The sequence below is a fragment of the Ranitomeya variabilis genome, chromosome 2 (genome assembly GCF_051348905.1).
Source record: "Ranitomeya variabilis isolate aRanVar5 chromosome 2, aRanVar5.hap1, whole genome shotgun sequence".
Lineage (NCBI taxonomy): Eukaryota > Metazoa > Chordata > Amphibia > Anura > Dendrobatidae > Ranitomeya > Ranitomeya variabilis.
In genome coordinates this window covers 856,549,632-856,569,653 of record NC_135233.1, presented here as the reverse complement: position 1 = coordinate 856,569,653, position 20,022 = coordinate 856,549,632, and the positions used below count along the sequence as shown (strand labels likewise).

Genomic DNA, 20,022 nt, shown 5'->3' with positions numbered 1-20,022 from the left:
TAGGAACCACAGCACAGCACCAGGACGGACTGAAGAACAGCACCAGGACCAAGGCAGCAGCACCGGGACCAAGACAGCTGTATCAGTAACAAGACAGCAGCCCCTAATCTACAAGGAATAGAAAAAAAAATCTGCACAGTACAGAGTGCAGAAACAGAAATACATTTTCAAAGCATCTATACTTACATAGACGGCAGCACTGGGACCAAGACAGCAGCACTGGGACCAAGACAGGAGCACAGGGACCAAAACAGCAGCACCGGGATGGCAGCAACAAACAGTCTAGAAGCAACAGAGAAAAGACATAAGTACAGAGTGCAGAATGCAGTGAGAGACAGACAGACATTTTCAAATCTTCTATATTTACATCCAATGTCCTGTACCCGCATCCAGAGTCTTCTGCCTTCATTCAATGTCTTGTGGCAGCATCAAGAGTCTTGAGAGTAATGGACTACCTGTCTCTACACCTCCTTTTGTACATCAGTGATTTTGCAGGTGGTAACATAGTTTCCTGGACATGATTAGTGTAAAGCATGCATTGCGTTTTGAACGCATACGTACGCATGACCTTGCATTTCAATGTGTTCCCATAGAGAGTAATGCATTTTTTTTACGCAATCATCCGCAATCGTCCTCCTCTGATGATTGACGCCTCAAAAAATGTTGCATTCGCCGGACCCTGCCACACACCTCAAAAAAACGCATGTGCATGCATACGCAAGCGAACACATGCAAAAACATGTCCCTACGTACACGATGTTAAAGATATATACGCATGATGCATGCGGATCATACACTGCGCACACAGACGCAAATGGGAACCCGGCCTAACCGAGCTCATCTGAGAGTTCTGAATCCCAGAGCTCCCAACATGGACGATTAACCCCTGTGCTGCAAAAAGAAAGTAACACCACTTAAAAAGATGAAGAGCTTCTTTTCAGCGCAGGAGTAGGAACAATCAGATGCTGCGGTCTTCTAGCTCCTCTCTCTCCTGCTGACATTTATTATTATTATTATTATTATAATACATTTTTATAGCGTCATTTATTCCATTGGTGCTTTACATGTGAAAAGGGGGCAAGTATAGACAAACACAATAATCATGAGCAAAAAACAAAGCACTAACAGATACAGAAGGAGGGAGAACCCTGCCTGTGAGGGCTCACAGTCTGCAGGGGATGGGTGAGGATACACTAGGAGAGGGTAGAGCTGGTCGTGCGGCGATTCAGTAGGTTGAGGATCACTGCAGGCTGTAGGCTTGTTGGAAGAGGTGAGTCTTTAAGTTCTTTTTGAAGGTTTCTATGATAGGCAAGAGTCTGATGTGTTGGGGTAGAGAGTTCCAGAGTATGGGGGAAGCACGGGAGAAGTCTTGGATGCGGTTGTGGGAAGAAGAGATAATAGGGGAGTAGAGAAGGAGATCTTGTGAGGATCTAAGGTTGTGTGTAGGTAGGTACCGGGAGACCATGTCGCAGATGTATGGAGGGGACTGGTTGTCGATGGCTTTGTATGTCATAGTAAGGGTTTTGAACTGTAGCCTCTGGACAATAGGAAGCCAGTGAAGGACTTGGCATAGGGGAGAGGCTGGGGAATAGTGGGGAGACAGGTAGATTAGTCAGTCAGCAGAGTGTAGGATGGATTGGAGTGGTGCCAGAGTGCTAGAGGGGAGGTTGCAGTAGTCAAGGCGGGAGATGATAAGGGCATGCACTAGTGTTTTTTTTGTTTCGTTGTCGAGGAATGCGCGGACCCGGGAAATATTTTTGAGTTTTCGATGGCAGGAGGCAAGGGCTTGGATATATGGCTTGAAAGAGAGGTCAGAGTCAAGGATCACCCCGAGGCAATGAGCATGCGGGACTGGGGAAAGTCAGCAGCCATTGACATTGATGGATAGGTCTGGTGGAGGGGTAGATTGAGATGGAGAAAGATGATGAATTCTGTTTTGTCCATGTTCAGTTTTAGAAAGAGAGCAGAAAAGAAGGCCGAGATAGCAGACAGACAGTGTGGGATTTTGGTAAGTAAGGAAGTGAGTTCAGATCCGGATCGGTAGATCTGCGTGTCATCAGCATAGAGATGATATTGTAAACTGTGGGTTTCTATGAGCTGTCCCAGGCCGAAGGCGTAGATGGAGAAGAGTAGGGGTCCCAGAACTGAGCCTTGAGAGACACTGACCGACAAGGGGCGAAGTGAGGCGGTAGTGTGGGAGAGGGAGACACTGAAATTTCAGTCTGTTAGATATGACGAGATCCAGGATAGGGCCAAGTCTGTGATGCCAAGAGATGATAGAATCTGTAGCAGGAGGGAATGGTCCACAGTGTCAAAGGCAGAAGATAGGTCCAGGAGAAGGAGAACAGAGTAGTGTCACTTGCTCTTGGTGGTTAGTAGGTCATTGGTGACTTTAGTTAGGGCAGTTTCAGTTGAGTGATGGGGTCGGAAGCCAGATTTTCACCGGTCAAAGGGGGAGCAGGAGGAGAGGTGGGAGAACAGTTCAATATGGACAGGCTATTCCAGTAGTTTTGAGACATAAGGGAAAAGAGATCTCGGGCGATAGTTAGACATAGAGGATGGGTCGAGGGAGGGCTTTTGGAGGATGGTTTTGATCTTGGCATGTTTGAAGGATGAGGGGAAGACACCAGTTGTGAGGAAGAGGTTAAAGAGGTGTGTTAGGGTTGGGATGAAGACTGTGGTGAGGTTAGGGATGAGGTGGGATGGAGGCGGATCAAGCGTACAAGTGGTGAGATGTGATCTAGACAGGAGAGTGGAGAGCTGATCTTCTGTCATGGTGGAAAAGCTAGTTTTGGAGGAACAGGGTTGAGCAGCTAAGAGGGGCATTGGGAGCTGTGGGCCAAAGCTTTCTCTGATCATATTAATCTTTTGTTTAAAGAAAGAGCCACAGTCTTCAGCATAAATGAGGGGGGGAGGGAGAAGGTGCTGGGGGCCTGCTTGTATGCGATAAAGTGCTCGGCAGAGTGGGATCTCTTCCATCTCTGCTCAGCGACCCTGGAAGCCCATCTCAGTTCTTTGGTCAGGCTGGTCAGCCAGGGCTGTCTGTTGATTGTACGAGTTTTGCTATGCATTAGGGGGGCAGCCGAATCTAGTGTAGCTGTTATTGTGGTGTTATAAAAAGTGGCAGCAGCATCTGTGTCATGAAGGGAAGCTATGTCTGTTAGAGAGAGAAGGGACTCAGAGAGTGATTGTAAATTGAGGTGTTTGAGATTTCTGCTAGGGTGAGTGAGTTTGTGGAGTGGGGGTTACACACTAGGAGAGGAGAGGGAAGAGAATGCAGTAGGTTGTGGTCAGTCAGGGGGAGGGGTAAGTTAGTGAGATTACTTAGGGATCAGAATCGGGTAAAAATAAGGTCTAATGTGTGACCATCTTTGTGAGTGGCCCCAGAAGACCATTGAGTGAGGCCGAAGGAGGCAGTAAGCGATACAAGTTTAGAGGCAGCTGAGGTGGAAGTATCAATGAGGATATTGAAGTCACCCATGATGATAGTGAGGATGTCAGCAGAGAGGAAATTAAGTAGCCAGGTGATGAAGTGGTCGAGAAAGGTGGCAATGGCTAGTTGTGGGGGGGGGGGGTAGATGACAGACAGCTGGAGGTTGGAGGGGGAATAGATGCAGACAGAGTGCACCTCAAACGAGGGAAGAGTAGCGGAGGGTGGTAGTGGGATTGGAGTAAAGGAGCAGGTGGTGGACAGGAGCAAGCCAACTCCTCCACCACAATTGTTGCTGGGGCGAGGGGTGTGAGAGAGGTGGAATCCGCCATAGGAAAGTGCAGCTGGAGAGGCTGAGTCAGAGGGGTGAGCCAGGTTTCAGTGATGCCGAGGAAGGAGAGTTTGTTAGTGATGAAGAGGTCATGGATAAATGGCAGTTTGTTGCAGATGGAGCGTGCGTTCCATAGTGCTCCAGGTAGGGGGACTGGTGGAGTGAGGGCTGGATAAATGGATATGAGGTTATCATGGGGGAGTAAACGTGTAGAGGATCGTGGCAGGGGGTTAGCAATGCATGTGGGGATGTGTTGAGGGCCAGGATTTGGGGATACATCACCAGCGATGAGGAGTAGCAGACAGCTTTAGAAGGTAGGAGCAGGATAGGACATGATGCGGCCGTGTGTGTCTGGAGAAAGACGATTGTATGTGGAGGAACAGCTGTGAGGAGGAGATGAGATGGATGGGGAGGATGAAGGGTGAAATTACTAATTCCGTTCTAGGTGGGGGGATTACAGGAGGTAGGGAAAAATAGAGTAGTAAAGGTGTGAAAGAGAAAAGAAACCGAAACATTGACATGTTTCCTTTAACACTTTGCACCTGCACTTTGTAGAGCAGGCTAAACCTCACAGGTTGCACATGTGGCATGACATCCATTAGAATTAAACATACCTCGACCTTTATTTCTTAATTTGTAGATATTTTTAAATTTGGCCAGAATTTCTCACAATGCACCACTTTTAGGCCGGCTGCAGACGAGCTTGCGAGAAATTGTCCGAGTTTCATCCAGAATTTTAATCCATGTGTCCTATTTATGTAATAGAAATGTATGTTGTGTGTTCCGTGTGGGATCCGTTTTGTTTTTACACATCCATAGATTTCAATGGGTGAGTCTCATCTGAGATTTGGAAGAAAGTGGGGCATGCTGCCGTTTTTGCAACACAGTCAGTATGACCAAGAAAATAATTGTTCTTCAGAACATCAATATTGAATTCAGTGTCAGTGTCAGTATGATATCTGTGAGTTATTCAATAAAAAATTGTACAGTACACATTCAATTTATATGATCCACTGCATGAGCCCTAAGACACATGAATCCTGCTCCCTTTCAGGTCTTTTGCACAAGACAATGACATAGTAAAGACATTCTAGTTAGGTGGCATGAACCAATGAACCACAAAGTATTTTAAGGGCATTCACATGGTGGTTAGAAGGACAAGATTTAAAAAAGACCCATCATCGGGTCAGTTTTTGCTCTAAATTTATTCCCTCTGCTCCACTGAGTATAAAATTTATTTATTTTTTTTAAATCCACCATATGGTTCAAGAGATATGGGCCTTTTTATGTAGTAGTGATAATGTTTATGGTCTTTGCCAGGGGGGAAAATTCCTTAGAGAGACGGTCCAGAGAATTCTATGTGCAAACGCCCCCTTGTAAAGACCTTAAAAATTTGCACTAAATGAAAAGGACCATATCTCCTAAACCATATGGAGGATTTAAAACAACAACAAAAACTAATTACTCAGGGGAGCAGTGGATGAATGAAATAATAAAACTGGTGCTCTTTAAGTTAAGTACAAGGACCTTGGCACTGATTAAGTGGATATAAATTGATTTATTTAGAAATATCAACCCATTTTGAAATCATAGACCACCATCATCAGATTTAGGGCATATAAAAGAAAAACAAAAATTGCAATCAAAAACTGATAAAATACATGATAATATGAATGTATACAAAACATAAATTACATGATGTCTGATTTGCACAGGAATACAATGGTTGCAGAAGATGCAAGACTATCATGTGTGAACTCCAAAGTTGTCTTTTCAAAAGCATATGATAGACATGATCAATAGAGCCTGCATTTTGTTCTTATGCAGCAGGATGTTTGCCATACAAACAATAGAATATACACACGTGGTCAAAATTGTTGGTACCCCTCATTTAATGACAGAAAAACCCACAATGGTCACAGAAATAACTTGAATTTGAGAAAAGTAATAATAAATAAAAAATCTATGAAAATGAACAAATGAAAGTCAGACATTGCTTTTCAACCATGCTTCCACAGAATAAAAAAATAAAAAATAAAACTTATGAAATAGGCCTGGACAGAAATGATGGTACCCTTAACTTAATATTTTGTTGCACAGCATTTTCAGGCAATCACTGCAATCAAATGATTCCTGTAACTGTCAATGAGACTTCTGCACCTCTCGACAGGTATTTTGGCCCACTCCTCAAGAGCAAACTGTTCCAGTTGTCTCCTGTTTGAAGGTTGCCTTTTCCAGATGGCATGTTTCCGCTCTTTCCAAAGATGCTTAATAAGATTTAGGTCAAGGCTCATAGAAGGTCACTTCAGAATAGTCTAATGTTTTCCTCTTAGCCATTCTTGGATGTTTTTAGCTGTGTGTTATGGGTCATTATCCTGTTGCAAGGCCTATGACCTGTGACTGAGACCAAGCTTTCTCACACTGTTCAGCACATTTCTCTCTAGAATCCCTTGTTAGTCTTGAGATTTCATTGTACACAGCATAGATTCTAGACACCCTGTGCCAGATGCAGCAAAGCAGCCCCAGAACATAACAGAGCCTCCCCATGTTTCACAGAAGGGACAGTGTTATTTTCTTGATATGCTTCACTTATCTGTCTGTGAACATACAGTAGAGCTGATATACCTTGCCAAAAAGTTCCATTTTTGTCTCATCTGTCCATAGGACATTCTCACAGAAGCTTTGTGGCTTGTCAACATGTAGTTTGGCAAATTCCAGTCTGGCTTTTATATGATTTTGTTTCAACAATGGTGTCCTCCTTGGTTGTCTCCCATGAAGTCCACTTTGGCTAATCAGTTTAGAAGTTTTTCTGGGCTCTTTTGTTACCATTCATATTATCCATCTCTTTGAATTTGTCATCAATTTTCCTCCTGCGGCCACATCCAGGGAGGTTAGCTCTTAAATTTCTGAATAATATGTGCAACTGTAGACACAGGAACATTAAGCTGCTTGAAGATGGTCTTATAACTTTTACCTTCAACATGGTTATCTTTAATTTTCTTTCTAATCTCCTGAGACAGCTCTTTCCTTCGCTTCCTCTCGTTCACGTTAAGTGTGATACACACCATGTCACCAAACACCACAGTGAATATCTGTAGCCCTATATACAGGCCAACTCACTGATTCCAAGATTGTAGATACCTGTGATGCTATTTAGTGGACACACCTTGACTTAACATATCCCTTTTATCACATTATTTTCATGGGTACCATCATTTCTGTCTAGGCTTATTTCATGAGTTTTATTTTTTAAAAATTCTGTGGAAGCATCGTTGAAAAGCAATGTCTGACTTTCATTTGTTAATTTTCACAGATCTTTTCTTTATTATTACTTTTGTCAGATTCACATTATTTCTGTGACCATTGTGGGTTTTTCTGTCATTAAACGAGGGGTACCAACAATTTTGACCACGTATGTACTATATCTCAGCAACAACGGAAGTGATTATACAGTGGTTAGTGTTGAGCGATACCGTCCGATATTTGAAAGTATCGGTATCGGAAAGTATCGGCCGATACCGGCAAAGTATCGGATCCAATCCGATACCGATACCCGATACCAATACAAGTCAATGGGACTCAAGTATCGGACGGTATCCCTGATGGTTCCCAGGGTCTGAAGGAGAGGAAACTCTCCTTCAGGCCCTGGGAACCATATTAATGTGTAAAATAAAGAATTAAAATAAAAAATATTGCTATACCCACCTCTCCGAGGGAACCGGCAGCGTTGTTTGCTTAAAATGCGCGCTTTTCCTTCCTTCCGTGACGTCACGGCTTCTGATTGGTCGCATGCCGCCCATGTGGCCGCGACGTGACCAATCACAGCAAGCCGTGACGTAATTTCAGGTCCTTCTAGGCATTCAGTATTTTAAAATTACGTTCCGGCTTTGTGATTGGTCGCGTCGCGGTCACATGGGCGACGCGACCAATCACAAGCCGTGACGTCACGGGAGGCAGGAGACGCGCGCATTTTAAAATGCGCGCGTGTCCAGCCTCCCGTGACGTCACGGCTTGTGATTGGTCGCGTCGCCATGTTGGCCGCGACGCAACCAATCACAGAAAGCCGTGACGTAATTTCAGGTCCTTCAGGATTTTAAAATTACGTTCCGGCTTTGTGATTGGTTGCGTCGCGGCCAACATGGCGACGCGACCAATCACAAGCCGTGACGTCACGGGAGGCTGGACACGCGCGCATTTTAAAATGCGCGCGTCTCCTGCCTCCCGTGACGTCACGGCTTGTGATTGGTCGCGTCGCCCATGTGACCGCGACGCGACCAATCACAAAGCCGGAACGTAATTTTAAAATACTGAATGCCTAGAAGGACCTGAAATTACGTCACGGCTTGCTGTGATTGGTCGCGTCGCGGCCACATGGGCGGCATGCGACCAATCAGAAGCCGTGACGTCACGGAAGGAAGGAAAAGCACGCATTTTAAGCAAACAACGCTGCCGGTTCCCTCGGTGAGGTCCAGGCTGCGTCGGAGAGGTGAGTATAGCAATATTTTTTATTTTAATTCTTTATTTTACACATTAATGTTGTTTCGATACCGATACCCGATACCACAAAAGTATCGGATCTCGGTATCGGAATTCCGATACAGCAAATATCGGCCGATACCCGATACTTGCGGTATCGGAATGCTCAACACTAACAGTGGTACATCATATCCAGTCTAGACTGGATTATTTCTATGCCCACTAAGCACCACTGAAAAAAGACACTTACGGTCTCATTCAAGTCAACCTCGCTTACAACACACTGGAACATGACATCACTTACGGTCTGGGCCACAAATACTGCACATGCCTGAAACATGACTCAAATTTTCACAAGACTTCATTGCTCCTTACCTCTATAAGGCAAAGCGCGATTAGCACCATACTACAAGCGATACCACAGCTCTAAAATCAGAGACTTCTCAATTTCTTCACTTTTCCTGACCTGCTATGTGGTAAAAAGTTTTCTTTCTTGCTAATAGTCTATCACATCGCTCATTTTCAGGCAACTTTTGTACCACAAATCTATTCTATCCACAGTCTCTCTTCCCAAAGGGTAAGATCCATAGGGAATCATTTGCATTTGAGATGCAGGGGTTTCGCTCGGCACATAGATCTGGGGTTGGAGCCCTAGACCAAAAGCCTGGTGTTAGGGGTCGAGTTCCCACCTCTGCACAGTGGGAATCTTGAGCCTTCTCCGCTGCAGTCTCCCATTTTTCTCCTGCCACAGTGGAGCCTGCTCAGCGGAGGCGTCGGTCCCAGCGTCTCGCTCACTCTGATACTGTGCAAAGGGTTACTGCTGCCTTTCCAGCTTCTGCCATTGTAGCCAGTACTGGTCAGCGGCGAGCAGATGTCTTTGGGACTAAGTCCTACTTTTCCCCTCCTGAGCATGCCCAGGGTAAGATCTGTCATTGGAGATCAAGGGTCACATGCTCAGGTACTGCAGCAACTTCCATTGGTCCTCTAGGAAGGTCTTGAAGTTGCTCAAGTTCTGTGGCAGCCTCCCATTGGTCCCTCTGGGAAGGTCCTAAAGTTGCTGCAGCTATAAAAGGTTCGCATGACCGCACGGCCATGCGCTAGTATCAATCTCTGCTATGTGCTTTGCGCCAGTGTGGTCTTGTGTGTATGAATTTAGGGCCCCGGCTGAAATAAGCCCCTAGAATATGGGCACCTCCGGTGAGGAGTTTTGTGTGTATGTATTCAGGGTCCTGGCTGAAATAAGCCCCTAGTATACTGGCACTTCCGGTGAGGAGTTTGTGTGTGTGCAAGACCACTGATTGCTATCAGCTCAGCAGTTAGCTGTGTACTCCTGTGAGTCTAACAGGACACAGTGCTTTCTTTGTCGGTGACTCTGTGAAGTAACAGAGTTCGCTTATACCGCCATATAGTGCCATTTGCTAGCAGCAGGTTCCTCCTGCACGGTGGACCCCGGGCTGCGACAGCACCAATAACTTCATCTATTTACTCGGTGCGTTCCGCTAGCCCTAACACCTGGTGCCCTAAAACTCCTAGAGATAGCTATTTCTAGAGCAAAATCCCATAAGAAAATTGTGTATATTTAGAAATTTATTTTTATTAATTCAACATGATGAGAAAATTAAAAGTACAAAGAACATGTATTGCAGAAAGGAAAAAATGGTTCTATTTATACAGTTATATATAGTGTGGTAGATTGGCTCACATGGCTCCTCACAGAGATAGACACAGGAACATTTCTCGTTTGATTCTTCTACTGGTTTATTAAAAAAGTACAGCATAAACCAGTGCAAAGTTCAGCAAAATAAACACAGCTGTTGTGAATTTGGTTTCTGGGCTCCCCCGGTGGTCACTGGTGGTACTGAACTTGTGTGCTTCATCGCCTCTGTTCACCTGTTTCCATCAGGATGTGGGAGTTGTCTATTTAGCCTTGCTCCTCAGTCATTTCTATGCCGGCCAACAATGTTACCAGAAGCCTTTCTGTTGCATGTTCCTGCTCCTAGACTACTATCAGCTAAGTTGGACTTGTAGTCCTAAGTTTGTTTTGCATTTTTGTTCCAGTTCTCTGTGATTGTTTATTTCTGAGGCTGGAAGCTCTTGTGAGCTGGAATTGCCACTCTGGTGTCATGAGTTGATATTAGAGTCTTAAAGTAATTCCAGGATGCTGTTTTGAAAGGGTTTTCAGCTGACTGTGAAGTTCCCTTTTCTGTCTTCCTACTATCTAGTAAGCGGACCTCAATTTGCTAAACCTATCTTCATACTTCGTATGTCAATTTCCTCTGAAATCACCGACAATATATGTGGGGGCTACTGTCTGCCTTTTGGGGAAAATTTCTCTAGAGGTAAGCCAGGTCTGTATTTTCCTCTGCTAGGGTCAGTCAGTTCTCCGGCTGGCGCTGGGCGTCTAGGGATAAAACGTAGGCACGCTACCCGGCCACTGTTATTTGTGCGGTAGGTTTAGCTCACAGTCAGCTCGAGTTCCCATCTTCCAAGAGCTAGTCCTTTTTGTTTGCTTTACTACGTTCTCTTGCCATTGAGAACCATGACAGTTTGGCCGGCCAAGGGTTAAAATTATTGGCAGAAGAAAGGAGAGAAAAGAAGTCTGCAGAGAATTTTTTTTTTTTTTTTTCTGAGTTTGCTCATTAGTTGATTTACTAGCTTCTCTGCTTACTGCAGCCTTCGTCTCTCTCTCCTTCTAATCCTTGAATGGTTCTGACTTCACCTGATGAAAATGGATCCTCAGGGTTTAGCTACAGGTCTGAACAATCTCGCTATGAAGGTTCAAAGTTTACAGGATTTTGTAATTCATGCTCCTATATCTGAACCTAGAGTACCTTTGCCTGAATTTTTCTCCGGGGATAGATCTCGCTTCCAGAATTTCAAACATAATTGTAAATTATTTTTGTCTCTGAGATCTCGCTCCGCTGGAGATCCTGCACAGCAGGTCAGGATTGTAATATCCTTGCTCCGGGGCGACCCTCAGGATTGGGCATTTGCTTTGGCACCAGGGGATCCTGCGTTGCTCAGTGTGGATGCGTTTTTCCTGGCTTTGGGGTTGCTTTATGAGGAACCTCATTTAGAGATTCAGGCTGAAAAAGCCTTGATGGCCCTGTCTCAAGGGCAAGATGAGGCTGAAATATACTGCCAAAAATTTCGTAAGTGGTCTGTGCTTACTCAGTGGAATGAGTGCGCCCTGGCGGCGAATTTCAGAGAGGGTTTCTCTGATGCCATTAAAGATGTTATGGTGGGGTTCCCTGTGCCTTCAGGTCTGAATGAGTCCATGACAATGGCTATTCAGATTGATCGGCGTTTGCGGGAGCGCAAACCTGTGCACCATTTGGCGGTGTCTACTGAGAGGGCGCCAGAGATTATGCAATGTGATAGAATTCTGTCCAGAAGCGAACGACAGAATTTTAGGCGAAAAAATGGGTTATGCTTCTATTATGGCGATTCAACTCATGTTATATCAGCATGCTCTAAACGTACTAAGAAGGTTGATAAGTCTGTTTCAATTGGTACTTTACAGTCCAAGTTTATTCTATCTGTGACCCTGATTTGCTCTTTATCGTCTATTACCGCGGACGCCTATGTCGACTCTGGCGCCGCTTTGAGTCTTATGGATTGGTCCTTTGCCAAACGCTGTGGGTTTAATTTAGAGCCTCTGGAAGTTCCTATACCTCTGAAGGGTATTGACTCCACGCCATTGGCTAGTAATAAACCACAATACTGGACACAAGTAACTATGCGTATTAATCCGGATCACCAGGAGATTATTCGCTTCCTTGTGTTGTATAATCTACATGATGTGTTGGTGCTTGGATTGCCATGGCTGCAATCTCATAACCCAGTCCTCGACTGGAAAGCTATGTCTGTGTTAAGCTGGGGATGTCAGGGGACTCATGGGGACGTACCTTTGGTTTCCATTTCGTCATCTATTCCCTCTGAGATTCCGGAATTTTTATCTGATTATCGTGACGTTTTTGAGGAGCCTAAACTTGGTTCACTACCTCCGCACAGAGATTGCGATTGTACAATAGATCTGATTCCGGGCAGTAAGTTTCCAAAGGGTCGTTTATTTAATCTATCTGTGCCTGAACACGCTGCTATGCGGGAATATATTAAGGAGTCCTTGGAAAAGGGACATATTCGTCCTTCGTCATCTCCCTTAGGAGCCGTTTTTTTCTTTGTATCTAAAAAAGATGGCTCTTTGAGGCCGTGTATTGATTATCGGCTTTTGAATAAAATCACGGTTAAATATCAGTATCCTTTGCCACTGCTTACTGATTTGTTTGCTCGAATAAAGGGGGCCAAGTGGTTCTCTAAGATTGATCTTCGTGGGGCGTATAATTTAGTGCGAATTAAGCAGGGGGATGAGTGGAAAACCGCATTTAATACGCCTGAGGGCCATTTTGAGTATTTAGTAATGCCTTTTGGTCTTTCAAATGCCCCTTCAGTCTTTCAGTCTTTTATGCATGACATTTTCCGTGAATATTTGGATAAATTTATGATTGTGTATCTGGATGATATTCTGATTTTTTCGGACGACTGGGACTCTCATGTCCAACAGGTCAGGAGGGTTTTTCAGGTTTTGCGTTCTAATTCCTTGTGTGTAAAGGGTTCTAAGTGCGTTTTTGGGGTTCAAAAGATTTCGTTTTTGGGGTACATTTTTTCCCCCTCTTCCATTGAGATGGACCCTGTCAAGGTTCAGGCTATTTGTGATTGGACGCAGCCCTCTTCTCTTAAGAGCCTTCAGAAGTTTTTGGGCTTTGCTAATTTTTATCGTCGATTTATAACTGGTTTTTCTGATGTTGCTAAACCGTTGACTGATTTGACTAAGAAGGGTGCTGATGTTGCTGATTGGTCCCCTGCTGCTGTGGAGGCCTTTCGGGAGCTTAAGCGCCGCTTTTCTTCCACCCCTGTATTGCGTCAGCCTGATGTTACTCTTCCTTTTCAGGTTGAGGTCGACGCTTCAGAAATCGGAGCTGGGGCGGTTTTGTCGCAGAAAAGTTCCGACTGCTCCGTGATGAGACCTTGCGCGTTCTTTTCTCGTAAATTTTCGCCCGCTGAGCGAAATTATGATATTGGTAATCGGGAGCTCTTGGCTATGAAGTGGGCTTTTGAGGAGTGGCGTCATTGGCTTGAGGGGGCTAGACATCAGGTGGTGGTATTGACTGACCACAAGAATTTGATTTATCTTGAGTCTGCCAGGCGCCTGAATCCTAGACAGGCGCGCTGGTCGTTATTTTTCTCTCGGTTTAATTTTGTGGTTTCTTACCTACCGGGTTCTAAAAATGTGAAGGCGGATGCCCTTTCTAGGAGTTTTGAGCCTGATTCCCCTGGTAATTCTGAACCTACAGGTATTCTTAAGGATGGAGTGATATTATCTGCTGTTTCCCCAGACTTGCGTCGGGTCTTGCAGGAGTTTCAGGCGGATAGACCTGATCGTTGCCCGCCTGGTAGAATGTTTGTTCCTGATGATTGGACCAGTAGAGTCATATCGGAGGTCCATTCTTCTGCGTTAGCTGGTCATCCTGGAATCTTTGGTACCAGGGATTTGGTGGCTAGGTCCTTCTGGTGGCCTTCCCTGTCGCGAGATGTGCGAGGTTTTGTGCAGTCTTGTGATGTTTGTGCTCGGGCCAAGCCTTGTTGTTCTCGGGCTAGTGGATTGTTGTTATCTTTGCCTATTCCGAAGAGGCCTTGGACTCACATCTCCATGGATTTTATTTCTGATCTCCCTGTTTCTCAGAAGATGTCTGTCATCTGGGTGGTGTGTGACCGTTTCTCTAAGATGGTCCATTTGGTTCCCTTGCCTAAATTGCCTTCCTCATCCGAGGTGGTTCCTCTGTTTTTTCAAAATGTGGTTCGCTTGCATGGTATTCCGGAGAATATCGTGTCTGACAGGGGAACCCAATTCGTGTCTAGATTTTGGCGAGCGTTCTGTGCTAGGATGGGCATTGATTTGTCTTTTTCATCTGCTTTCCATCCTCAGACTAATGGCCAGACCGAGCAAACTAATCAGACCTTGGAGACTTATTTGAGGTGTTTTGTGTCTGCGGATCAGGATGATTGGGTTGCCTTTTTGCCCTTCGCGGAGTTTGCCCTCAATAATCGGGCTAGTTCTGCCACCTTGGTTTCTCCTTTCTTCTGTAATTCGGGGTTTCATCCTCGTTTCTCTTCCGGTCAGGTGGAGTCTTCGGATTGTCCTGGAGTGGATGCTGTGGTGGAGAGGTTGCATCAGATTTGGGGGCATGTGGTGGACAATTTGAAGTTGTCCCAGGAGAAGACTCAGCATTTTGCCAACCGCCGTCGTTGTGTTGGTCCTCGTCTTTGTGTTGGGGACTTGGTGTGGTTGTCTTCTCGTTTTGTCCCTATGAAGGTTTCTTCTCCTAAGTTTAAGCCTCGGTTCATCGGCCCGTACAAGATATTGGAGATTCTTAACCCTGTGTCCTTTCGTTTGGACCTCCCTGCATCTTTTTCTATTCATAATGTCTTCCATCGGTCATTGTTGCGCAGGTATGAGGTACCGGTTGTGCCTTCCGTTGAGCCTCCTGCTCCGGTGTTGGTTGAGGGTGAGTTGGAGTACGTTGTCGAGAAGATCTTGGACTCCCGTACCAGACGGAGACTTCAGTATCTGGTCAAGTGGAAGGGCTACGGTCAGGAGGATAATTCTTGGGTGACAGCCTCTGATGTTCATGCCTCCGATTTGGTCCGTGCCTTTCATAGGGCTCATCCTGATCGCCCTGGTGGTTCTGGTGAGGGTTCGGTGCCCCCTCCTTGAGGGGGGGGTACTGTTGTGAATTTGGTTTCTGGGCTCCCCCGGTGGTCACTGGTGGTACTGAACTTGTGTGCTTCATCGCCTCTGTTCACCTGTTTCCATCAGGATGTGGGAGTTGTCTATTTAGCCTTGCTCCTCAGTCATTTCTATGCCGGCCAACAATGTTACCAGAAGCCTTTCTGTTGCATGTTCCTGCTCCTAGACTACTATCAGCTAAGTTGGACTTGTAGTCCTAAGTTTGTTTTGCATTTTTGTTCCAGTTCTCTGTGATTGTTTATTTCTGAGGCTGGAAGCTCTTGTGAGCTGGAATTGCCACTCTGGTGTCATGAGTTGATATTAGAGTCTTAAAGTAATTCCAGGATGCTGTTTTGAAAGGGTTTTCAGCTGACTGTGAAGTTCCCTTTTCTGTCTTCCTACTATCTAGTAAGCGGACCTCAATTTGCTAAACCTATCTTCATACTTCGTATGTCAATTTCCTCTGAAATCACCGACAATATATGTGGGGGCTACTGTCTGCCTTTTGGGGAAAATTTCTCTAGAGGTAAGCCAGGTCTGTATTTTCCTCTGCTAGGGTCAGTCAGTTCTCCGGCTGGCGCTGGGCGTCTAGGGATAAAACGTAGGCACGCTACCCGGCCACTGTTATTTGTGCAGTAGGTTTAGCTCACAGTCAGCTCGAGTTCCCATCTTCCAAGAGCTAGTCCTTTTTGTATGCTTTACTACGTTATCTTGCCATTGAGAACCATGACACACAGCCTTTCTGGCATAACGGGAAAACAAATAAAAATAACATGTAGTGCAGTATTTGTGGCTGCGGGGATTCGCCCGCTCAGGGAAAACAACAAGGTTCAGCTCACTTCATCACAACAAAGACACTGAATGCCGAATGATTCAGAAGACATTATCTTCTAAACCCCATCATAGGGGGATAGATGGTGTACAGCATTCCACCCAATCTTCAGCTATTCCCCCAAAAAACCAAGCCCTTAACATGGCCGTTATTCCCCTTCCCTCACTTAGTTTGCTGGAGCATTTTCCCCAACATCCTCAGTGATACATATCTCTCCTCCAGTACTTTCCCAGTTAACTTTTAGTTAATGATTTAATAATGCTAAATAAAGTGTCTCTACACAAAAATGTGCAGGCACAAAATTACACCATCTATAAGAACACCTAAAAGGAAGAAAATGGAAGAAAATGTGTATAATCATATATCAAGTGAATGAAGCAGCAAAAAAAAAATATTTGATATATGTGACATATCAAAGTAATAATCATCCATAGACCATTTAATATTATAATGAATATAAAAGCATATGGATATTGCTGGGTTACTTTGAAAGAGAACTGTAATTATTTTAAAAAAAGTAAGAGGTAGTATGATATTATAAAGAGCATTAATTAATATAAATAGATTTACAATGGAAAAATGTAGTAGAATTAATTGTAGGCCCGTGAAAAATGGAATAGTCTACCAAATAAAGATACAGTGCAGTTCCTTTAAAAAAGTGCAAGTGCTAAAATATATGGAATTTAAATGATGGTGCACTGCAATCTTTGTGGAATCATTTTGTAAATAACGCATTCCACCTAATAGTAGTTACAAAAATGGTTTCTAAAATCAGAAATGATAAATCATAGAGAACTGTTTCACTGTGAAAGGTTGTTTGAACTTAGATTGAACCACAATCTAATACATAAGAGAGGATAATTTTGCCATTGTTTGCCTGTTCAGTACAAATAGGATAACCTTAACTCATGTTTTGCATGGGCTTCTTCATGAGGGGTGAGACACAATTAATTCTACTGAATTTTTCCGTGATGGGGTTTTTTACATTATATAATGCTACTTATGATATCATACTAATGTAAGAAAGTGGAGGTGCTGCCCACACACTTCCTTAAGTTTTGATGTTGTTATATAATGCATTACACTGTTTAAAATGGTTTTAGCTGTTTGACAATTTGCAGGAAAATAAAGAGCTAATAGGTAGGCCAACCACTAATGTGAAGGGCTACGTGGGTATACATAAGACAGCTTTCTGTTAGTGAGTCAGATAGACCCTGGCAATGGGTATTGCAAAAACTAAGTTCTGACAAAGCAGACTGACATGCTACAGCTTGCTGTGTGCAAAAAGGGATAACCACTACACATCAGATAATAATCAGTGAAAGGAAGCTTAATTGTCTGTATTGAAAGGAAGCTATGGTCGAAATATTAGTATTTAAATTCTACTATGGAAAGCAGTAGGACTTTCAAAGTTTTAGTGAGGAGTCATAACAACATACCGCAAGCAGTGGGGTCCTTATTAGTCAGTTGGTAACTGAGAGTAGTGTGAGAGGCCGGAGCATTACACTTCAACCGGTATAGCCTTCACAAGGGAAGACGAAGTCTTTCATAAATGTTTGCTGGTTTGTCATGAGATGCAATAGTATGTATGCAAGGAAAATGAAGTGTCTTATCAAGTTCATGTTTTATAGAAAAAAAGTTTTCTGTTGAACTTTGGTCTCTCTGAATCATCATTGTAACATGTGGTCCTGGTCTGCCTGATACTCCGGCATCTTGCAGTCTGCAGAGGCATATCGCCAAGCTAACTCAACCACACACACCTAGCCAAGACCCCCATTCTTATGTAGTATGCCGGGACACCCTCAGTGGCGTGCCGCACATTGGAACACCCCCTCATCCCAGACTGCGGCAACGCTCCACTCTTCCTCTTCCTCCAGCAGCGACCCTGGAATCTCTCTTCACTGCAGCCACCACCCCGGTAAACAATAAGACATATGGATTATAAGAAGCACCACCATGTTATTAAAAAAAAGATTTTTGCCTATTTTTCTCATGAAACTTTGGGGTGCGTTTTATAATCTGGAGTGTCTTATAATCTGAAAAATATGGTAAATGATAACACCAAAACTTTTTCTCCACCCATGGTTAGTAGTTGGGTGAAGCCATTAATTGTCAAACTACTGTGTTTTCTTTTTTTAAATCATAATGACAACCCAAAACATCCAAATGACCCTGAGCAAAAGTTCACATACCCTATTTCTTAATACCATGTATTGCCCCCTCTAACATCAATGACAGCTTGAAGTCTTTTGTGGTAGTTGTGGATGAGGTTCTTTACTTTCTCAGATGGTAAAGCTGCCCACTCTTCTTGGCAAAAAGCCTCCAGTTCCTGTAAATTCCAGGGTTGTCTAGCATGAATTGCGCACTTGAGCTCTCCCCAGAGTGGCTCAATGATATTGAGGTCAGGAAACTGAGATGGCCACTCCAGAACCTTCACTTTGTTCTGCTGTAGCCAATGACAGGTTGACTTGGCCTTGTGTTTTGGATAATTGTCATGTTGGAACGTCCAAGTACGTCCCATGCGCAGCTTCCAGGCTGATGAGTGCAAATTTGCCTCCAGTATTTGCTGATAAGGTGCTGAATTCATCTTTCCTTCAACTTTGACCAAGTTTCCTGTGACTTTGTAGCTTACACATCCCCAAAACATCAGTGATCCAACTCCGTGCTTTACAGTAGGAATGGTGTTCTTTTCATCATAGGCCTTGTTGACCTCTCTCCAAATGTAATGTTTATGGTTGTGGCCAAAAAGTTAAATTTTGGTCTCATCACTCTAAATTACCTTGTTCCAGAAGTTTTGAGGCTTGTCTCTGTGCTGTTTTGCATATTGCAGGCGAGATACTTTGTGGCAATTGCGCAGTAATGGCTTTCTTCTGGTGACTAAGGCATGTTACGTTAGGATATGGGTTGAACTAGATGAACTTAAAGTCTTGCTTCAACCTTAAAAACTATGTTACTATGAGACTTGACCATGCAGCCCATTTTTCTTCATGTGCCTCCTTAGTGTGCATCTTGAAACAGTCACTCCGCTAGTTTTCAGAGAGTCCTGGATTTCAGCTGATGTTATTTGTGGGTTTTTCTTTGCATCCTGAACAATTTTCCTGGCAGTTGTGGACAATATTTTTGTTGGTCTACCTGACCATGGTTTTGTTTTAACAGAGCCCCCGATTTTCCATATGTTAATCCCAGTTTGAACACTGCTGACTGGCATTATGAATTCCTTAGATATCTTTTCGTATCCCTTTCCTGTTTTTTACATTTCAACTACTTTTTCCCGTAGATCCGTTGACAAGTCTCTTGATTTCACCATGACTCACAATCTAGAAATGTCAGTGGGAGAGAATGAAAGCGTGAGCCGGCAGCGCAGGGAGAGAGGTCAGACTAGCCGAGTTTAATAACCGGAGGGTAACGCAGCGTCCTAGGGATGAGACAGAGGAATGGTACAAAAACAAGCCTAAGTCAGAAGCCAGATAGGAACGCAGTAACCAGGGGCACAGACAAGGAGGGAATCAGAGAACTAGCCAAGGGCAGAACTGGAGAAATATAAAAGGTACAGAATCACAAGGCAGACACAAAACGAGGGACAAGCCGAATCATGCACAGTACAAGAACACAGAGAAACAAGCAGTATACACAAGCATCACTAGGCCAGCTGCTCAGGCGAGAACGGAAGTATCTCTGACAAGGACCACAGCACAAGAGCGGGTTAAAATAGCCCTCACCAAACCAAAGAGAGGCCGTACAGAGTTAACCCCAACAAGCCCAGGATGGGGAAGGAAATCCCGTCCTGGGCCATCACAGAAACAAAGGAGTGAAAAATTTAAAGGGGTCTGAATACCCACTGTATTATGTGCACAGACATGAGATGTTGTGTATAGCTAAAGCTATCAGCCACAGGCTGCACTGATCAGCATACGATAATTATGTATACTTAAAGCTGCATTGCAGGCTGTGAACCCACAGGCAGATCATACTGGTACACAGAGATACATCTGGACATAGCAGTGTATCTCTATGTCCCTAAATTCTAAAGGTAAAGAAAAACTCAGATCTTTTTTTCCTATAAAATAATGAAAAACAGTTACAATAATGTCATTTTAATGCTCTTTCAGCAATGAAAAATGCAACAGCAGAGTTCATGAAACCATATCCATGTTACTTGGACATTT

The 20,022-nt window shown here is 44.1% G+C and overlaps 1 protein-coding gene across 1 annotated transcript in view; it reads left to right on the top strand.

The window, feature by feature from the left end:
- MASP1 (MBL associated serine protease 1) overlaps positions 1-20,022 on the top strand; it is a 258,790-nt gene that overhangs the window by 229,284 nt on the left and 9,484 nt on the right. The window lies entirely within an intron of this gene.